The following is a 7,572-nucleotide window of genomic DNA, read 5'->3' as shown; positions in this document are numbered from 1 at the left end:
CCTTTCTCTGTTTTTATTTGTCGTGCTTTTAGCAGTCTCTGATGTCCTACCATATCCTATACCCTGACCATTCACAATTTTGGTGAGTTTTAAAAAAAAACATTCTTTGCCTTATTTGTTGTCCTCATTCCTAGCTGTATGTCTATTTTGGTGTAGTACAGTGCCCAACTAACAACAGAGCTTCTCCACAATAACCACACAGACATTTGTGCTTCTGTGTGGACATTACTGGTCGTTTCTTACTGGATTTATTCTCTCAGTTAATAAATTGCATATCACAGGATGTGTAGGAGGTGGGTCCTGTCACACAGAGCAGAAAAGGTTCTCTTATCTTTTGACCACTGTTGTCGTTCCTGTCACATTGTTAAGTACTCCTGAATCCATCTGTGCCAAAAATGATAGAGGTATTGAATTTGCCTCCAACATTATTTCAATCAGGAGAGACTGTTGAATGAAGTAAAGAAAATGTTTATTACAGCACATGATATGTGATAATGGAATGCAGACACTTGTGGTGGTGGTTGATGACTCTTCTGAGTCAGATAGGCTGATGAACCTGGTGAATCTGTGAAGACTGGGTGATGATAAGGAGGTGGAGTGCACATGCAAAACAGCAGCATGAATGAACTAGAGGAGACTATTGTATTTAAAAAGACAGCTGCAAGAAGGTGTGTCGCTATGCTATTGGATGGATGTGACCGGCTGATGTGAGCAGCTGATATCAATTGACGGCCCCAAATAATGACAGGCCAGTTGAAATGAGCATGAGTGAGAGGGGTGAATGAAAGGATGGTATGAGCCAAAAAAGTGCTGGTGGAGAAATGCCACAGGTCTCTTTACTGTCTGATAGTAATGTTTTGGAAGGAGGGCAATTGGACACACACTTTTTTTACAGTTACAGTTTTAGGTAGTTTTACCAAATGCAATATCATTGACTGTATCTACCATTAGACAAGACAGGCGGGAACTTCCAATGTGGATAGAGGCCACAGCAGAGGAAATGATGGAGAAGCAGGACAGGAGCATAGAGGAGAAGAGCAAAGTGCAGAAGCTGCTGCTGTACCAGGAGGAGCAGAGGTAGGAGAACCAGAAAGTATGTTTATTCATGAACAGGTTCAAAACACAAACTATGCTGCCCTCTTGGAGCTTGCTGAACTCCTTGGCTGGCAATATTTTGAGAAGTTTAAGCTAAATGTTAATAGTTGCCTTTCTCTGATAACCATTATCACCAAATTTGTAATACTTAATCAAACTCATTTGTTCTCTTTAATTTGGGAGTTGAACGAAATGTTTGAAATCTTGAGCATTGTGGTTGAGGAGCCAATCCTTAAAGCCATCGTTGCCTCTGTGGTATTTGGGCTGGAGGTGGACGAGACAACTATGTGTCTGTCAAAAAACAGCTTGATTTTCATGTTAGGTATAATTTTGTTAATATAGAATGACAACAATTAGAATTAAAGCTGCAAGCAGCGATGAACGGGCCCTCGCAGTCCACGCGGGTCGGGGCGTGCTGCTGTCGGGGTGTGCTCCTTACCTGGACCCATTGCCCCGTTATTGTGTGCGCATGTCTTAACTGGTGAAAGTTCACAATGACAACAGATTATAAAATTTTTCGCCAGGTCTGATCTATATTCCAAGACAGGGGGAATATTAATTGTGTGTCTCTGTTGGCCCAGTTGATCTCGGTTGCTACGGCGATGGTTGTCGGAACTCCCTAGCAATGGCCTGTGACCACAGCTGCTGTCTGTGACAGAGCTGATCTGAGAGTGACTTTTGGCTCAGAAGTAGGACTTCAAACTACTGCTATATCTTCAAAACCAAACATGATATCGGCAAAATTTCTTCACCGTCAAGCCAGAAGGGCCTTAAAGAACACAGCCATAATTTTTTGTGGTCCTAGCTTCTAAAATGTGGTAATAGGAGCGAGTTCAAAACAGGTGCAGTTTGGAAAATCCTGGAAAATCCTCCTCCCGATTAACATTGGAGTAAATGGAGCAGTTGAGAGCTACTCTTGTCGGTTAGGGGCAGATAAATCAAAAACCCGTAAATCCTACTGATAAAGAAGACACATTGGGAGAAAGAAGACAAGTGTGGCTACAACTCTGTGAAAAAATCACATTTCTACTGTGTAATTTGTGGCTGGGGTCGTCAGAGAAAGAGAGAATTTCTGAGAGTTTTTTTTGAGTCTCCCACACTCTGGCAGTTGGTTCTGCATGAACATTCCGCAATACACAATCATTGAAAAAACTAAAATTTTCAAAATTCTTTAAAATTCACTCAGCATCATTAAAGGGTCACAGTTCAAAAACGAAACATTGTGGGAAAAAAGTTCAAATACGACTTAAATAGACAAGACTCGTGCCTACATTTTAAAGTTTGAATGGTGTTTCTAGGTGAACGTAGGCCAGAGCAGGAGATGTTTGAAAAACGTCGCAGAAATGCTCATCGTGCCATGGAACATTTTTGGTGTGTGAGTTACAGGGGCCAGTCTATTCCACGCCTATGAATTTCATGTCCATAAGTGTTATGGTGTGGGCACAGTGCCAAATATAAAAAGAAACTGCCACCAGAGCGCCATCTAGTGTCAGATCGGTAACCCCTTTGTCAGCTATCCTCAGGAGGGCATTGGCAATGAGTGTACCAAGTTTTGTGTTAATCCGACCCACCGATGTTGAGATATAAAATACTTCAATTTAAAGAGCGCCACCTAGTGGTCATCGGCCAAAATTTAGCACAGAGCCTTAGGGGCTCATGAGGAAGTAGGATCCTGAGTTTGACGTCATTTGGACAAACCAATGTGGAGATATGCAACACTTCCTGTTTGGAACGAAATCTGCAGGAAGTTGTTATGTAATAACTTGAGTATTATTTGAAATTCCAAAATTCTTTTAATAACTTTTTGTCAGAAGGGTCCACAGATGTTGTGTGCAAAGTTTCATGCAAATCGGTGAAATTGCCTGGGAGGAGTTCGAAAAAGTAGGTTTTCGACATTTTGCGAATTTGCGGGAAAAAAACCTGGGGCGGAAATGGGCGTGGCCTATATCAGAAGACTCAGCAGAATTCACTGAACGCGTGGATGTAAGGTTTTTGAATGTGCGACAAAGTATATGGGAGTTATTAGCCAAAACGCACTGTCCTTGATTATAGCGCCACCTAGTGGTGAAAATTCACAACAACAACAGATTATAAAATTTTTCGCCAGGTGTGACATATATTCCAAGTTTGGTGAGTTTTGGGGTATGTTGCGGCCGCCAAATATGCGATCCTTTGTGAGGAAGAAGGAGAATAATAATAATCCTTACGGTTTCAATAGGTCCTCGCACGGAATTCCGTGCTCGGGCCCTAATTAAAAACATTTTTGAATGACCTGACTTCATTTTGTTTATTATGGCTCTGTTTTCATTAGATACATGGACAAGGAGGGCTTTCTTTACAGCCAATTTCTAGACCAGGTGGCCGTCAGTGATGGCAGAGCTGACACCATTATCGGAGCTATAAGGGAGATCCTGACCAAAAAAAACATTCCCACTCATAAGATTTTGGCAGCTGTCATGACTGGTATAAACTACTAATAAAAACAGGGTTGATAGTTAGATCTTAAAAACTAAATCACCACAATTTTTGTCCTGAATAGGGAGAGTGAATGGGGTGGCCAAGCAGCTTGAGGATACCTTCCCATGGTTGGAGTGAGTTGCGTGTGTAGCACACCTCCTTGCCTTGTGCTGTAAGGATGCTTCATTAGGAGTGCCTTATGTGGCCTCTTTCAGGGACTCTTTACAGCAGCTACACCTGTACTTCAGGAACAGTGCTAATCACACAGCTGTACTCCAGGCTGCAGCAGAGTGTTTGGGCACAGATAATCTGAAAGTCAAGGTAAAGTAAAGTGGAAAAAAATTCTATTCTATATTTGAAGGCACCTGATATGATACGGCTTGCTCGAAATATGCTTAAATGTCATTATAGCTCTAAATATTTTTAGGAAGTGAAGGACACGCTGGCTGTTTCAAGCTATGGCCATTTCAAACCTACAGCAGAACCTGAGTGCTGTCCTGGCAGCCTTGGTCGAGGAAACAGACCTCAACAAATGCTCAACAGCCGAGGGGCTGTTCAGCTTTCTGGCCACCTACCGCTTTGTGGCATCCCTGTAGATGCAGACAGATGTGCTGCAACATCTCAGCCGGCTGTCGAAGGCATTTCATAAGAAAAATGTAAACTTCCTGACTGACAGTTCAGGTACTTATCTCCCAATATTTTATTCTTTAATTACACTTTACATTTGATATGAGGTAAATGGCCTCTCTCCGGGCAATGAAGGATGCTGGAGACCATCAGCCACCTGGGTCGTTCTTGTCGAAGCTCCACACAGACCTGGACAACCCTGCAGGACTCGGAGCTTATCATATTGTCCATGAGGATGAAAGTAACAGGAGAGGTAGACAGGAAGAGGTACTGATCAGGGATGAGCTCTGAGCCCGTTTTAGGAGCCAGGTATGTTTGTTTTAGAAGCCTGTTAGGTGGTTTATATAGAAGTTTCAGTTCAATAATTTGAAGTTTCTACTTTTAGGTTTAGGTGATCCATGTATTAAAGGCCTGCATACATACATCCATACATCCATGCAGGCAACTCAGAGGGGAATAGCACTAGCGTATCATAACATTTGGTGAAATGAACTAGTTTCGCTGCAGATAATGCGTTATATAGAGGCTGTGCTTCGGTGCCCCGATCACTCACATTATATGGATATACGCGGCGCTCCACTGGATCTAATTTCGTCCGAACGACTCCAAATGACACCAAAGTTATCTGGGTGAGTAAATGATCGTATTTTATGCTAGAAATAAGGTCCAGGTTGTAATTCCCCTTTAAGGCATGCAGAGGAGGTCGATGACATTAAAGACCTATTGCTGGAGTGGCCAGCTGATGAGAAGGTCTCACCACCAACATTAAATGCTGTACCATTATCATCAACCACAGGTGTGTTTGTTGCAGCAATGCTATTGATCACAGCACCATCATCAACTTCATCACAATCATCATGTTAAAGTTGCTCCCTGGTGATATGCAACCACTCTTTCATTTTTTTGTATTATTTCTTATAATTTCTTATATAAAAAAATGTACATGGACTTGTTGGGACCCACAGATGACCCATTCATTGTGGATTTCAAAATGGACTCTGAACTGAACTCAGTGTCCCAGAATTCCCCATTGTTCACACCTAGGTACAAAATTCAGCTTTGAGCTACTATTGGTCAGGGTGACAGACCCCCCTCTGATCAGATAGTCAAAACTCCAGCGCCTCTCTTCTCCTCCAAGCCTCTCTTATCCTCAAGGGCTCCTCTCCCACAACCACCAGCACCTTTTCTTCAAAGACTGGTTACATTGAACTGGGCTTAAATAGCATAGCATAGCATAGCACGGCTAAGCACAGGACTTTTAACTGTGGTTGATGTAATGCGTATGTGTTCAGTCTATGTGTTTGTTCACTGTTTGCTGTTATTGTGATCTCAGGTCAGGTTATTGGTAGTTTGCTTTGCTACACAGTTAATTTGGCGTTAGTTGAATTATGCTTCACACAGACTCAGGGTCTTTGCATGCAACTAACCATCTTCTATAACCTGGCATCACGTCACACACACACGCACACACACACACACACACACACACACACACACACACACACACACACACACACCTGTATATAGTACATGTTAGTTAGTGTGTTTCCATCTTTGTGTAAATAAAAGACTTTTGAAACTTCAAGCTGTCTATTTAATATTGTACAAGAGTGAATGTTGCCAACCTCTACTCTGTCAAGAACTCCACAATCCTTCAGCCATTACCAGCTGTTATGGTAATAGTGGTTGTAGTTATTAAGTTAATGATTAATCAGAGTTACAAACAGTTTAGTACCTTTTCTGAGACTGATTTGGTGAATTGGCTCTTTTCCCTTCTTCAAGGGTGGTGCTCCAAGGTGATCTAATGTAAATTGGATCTTATTATTAATCATAATTAATAATTATCCCATATAATCATTAATTGTTATTGATAGCCAAATTTAACCCAAAACTCCCTATTACTGTTGCATGAAGCACTACATTATGATGCCTCGTGTGATGTGAGCACAACAGACTGCACCTTAGACACAAACTGTCTCTGTTAGTGTGAAGAGTTTCTTTATCCTGGAATTCCATTCCCTTAGAGTTGATATTTTTTCTTGTAGTGCTTTAAATCTGAGTTTTGCTCTTTTTTTCTGTTTACCTTTGATTGACTGATGCAATACTTTCCACGTGACTCATTTTGATATTGACTTAGCGAAGCTGCCAAAGTCTTAATTTAGAATTGTAGCAGTATTTACCTATATCCTGTTATGATAAGGCCAATCTCTTCTGCAGCTTGTATCAGTTCTAAAATAGTCCTGTTTTTTCGGTTGTTTTAACTTATTGGTGTTCAGCTGGAGAAGATTAGGCGATTCATTGTCTCAGAATAATGTAATTCATCCACTGAAGCTGAGTTTTACAACATAATGTAGTGCCAATAGAACAACAACAAAGGGTTGTGGGAACTTCAAGTAATTTCAAGTAAAACACGTGGTGTTGCAGAAACTGAGGTCTGCAATGTCATTGAAGTATTACATTTGGAAGTATACCACTAGTACATTGATATTAGTGTACTTACTACATAAGGTAGGGAAATATACTTGAACTGTACTGAAGTTTACTTGATAAAACGAACTGGAACTTCTTTTTTGTAAGATATGGTGGAAAAACAAATGAACAACATACATGAAATAGACCATATGTAGACAGACAGACCTTTAGACATCCAGGATGGCCCGAAAACAACTTTATTATGTAATGCTCTGTCCTTGTCTCCCTGGGATTCCTTCATGGACCCTCTGTGGTCCCCTAAAGGATGTGACTAGAAAAGTCATTGGAATGTGAATGCTGAGTCAGAACACAATCTGGTACGAGCCAAACCCAGGCCCAGATTCAGGGAAAATCTCAAAATCATTTTCACCTCATCTCTTCCTGTTTTTGTTGGGTTCAATTCATTTATAAGCCATTATCTACGGCAGCTCTCCAACTTTCAGTCAAGTGTAACTCATGCTCATTAGGCTTTCCACGGGTAAATGAAGCTGTGCATAACAAAGTGTACCGGACTCCCTTTGCATTTGTACGCACGGGCCGAAAAACAGTTTTCTTTTTGTATGATTGTTTTGTTCTTTCCTCTTAACATGATGCCCACAAGTAAAAACAGCCAGTACATGGACGAGCAGCACCTTACAGAGGTATTTGAACACAACGGCCAGCAGGCGCCACCGTTGCACCACATTTCCAATCACAGGCTGTGAGGGGAGAAGATACTGTTGTACAGATCGCTCCACCCAGAACATCCAGGCTTCAGGACTCTTAGCGTTTTGAGTTTCTCCTTCCCCCTACACTGTAAAACGCTGAAAGGCTCCAGCGGCCACCGGAGCAGCTTTTATCAGTAAGGAAAGTGAAATTAGTGCAACGACTGTTTCCAGAAAAAGTCTATCTTGATCAGTTCCTGTAAAATGATTCATATTG

This window comes from Pagrus major, chromosome 20 (genome assembly GCF_040436345.1).
Source record: "Pagrus major chromosome 20, Pma_NU_1.0".
Taxonomy (NCBI): Eukaryota; Metazoa; Chordata; class Actinopteri; order Spariformes; family Sparidae; genus Pagrus; species Pagrus major.
Note: the sequence above shows the minus strand (reverse complement) of the source record.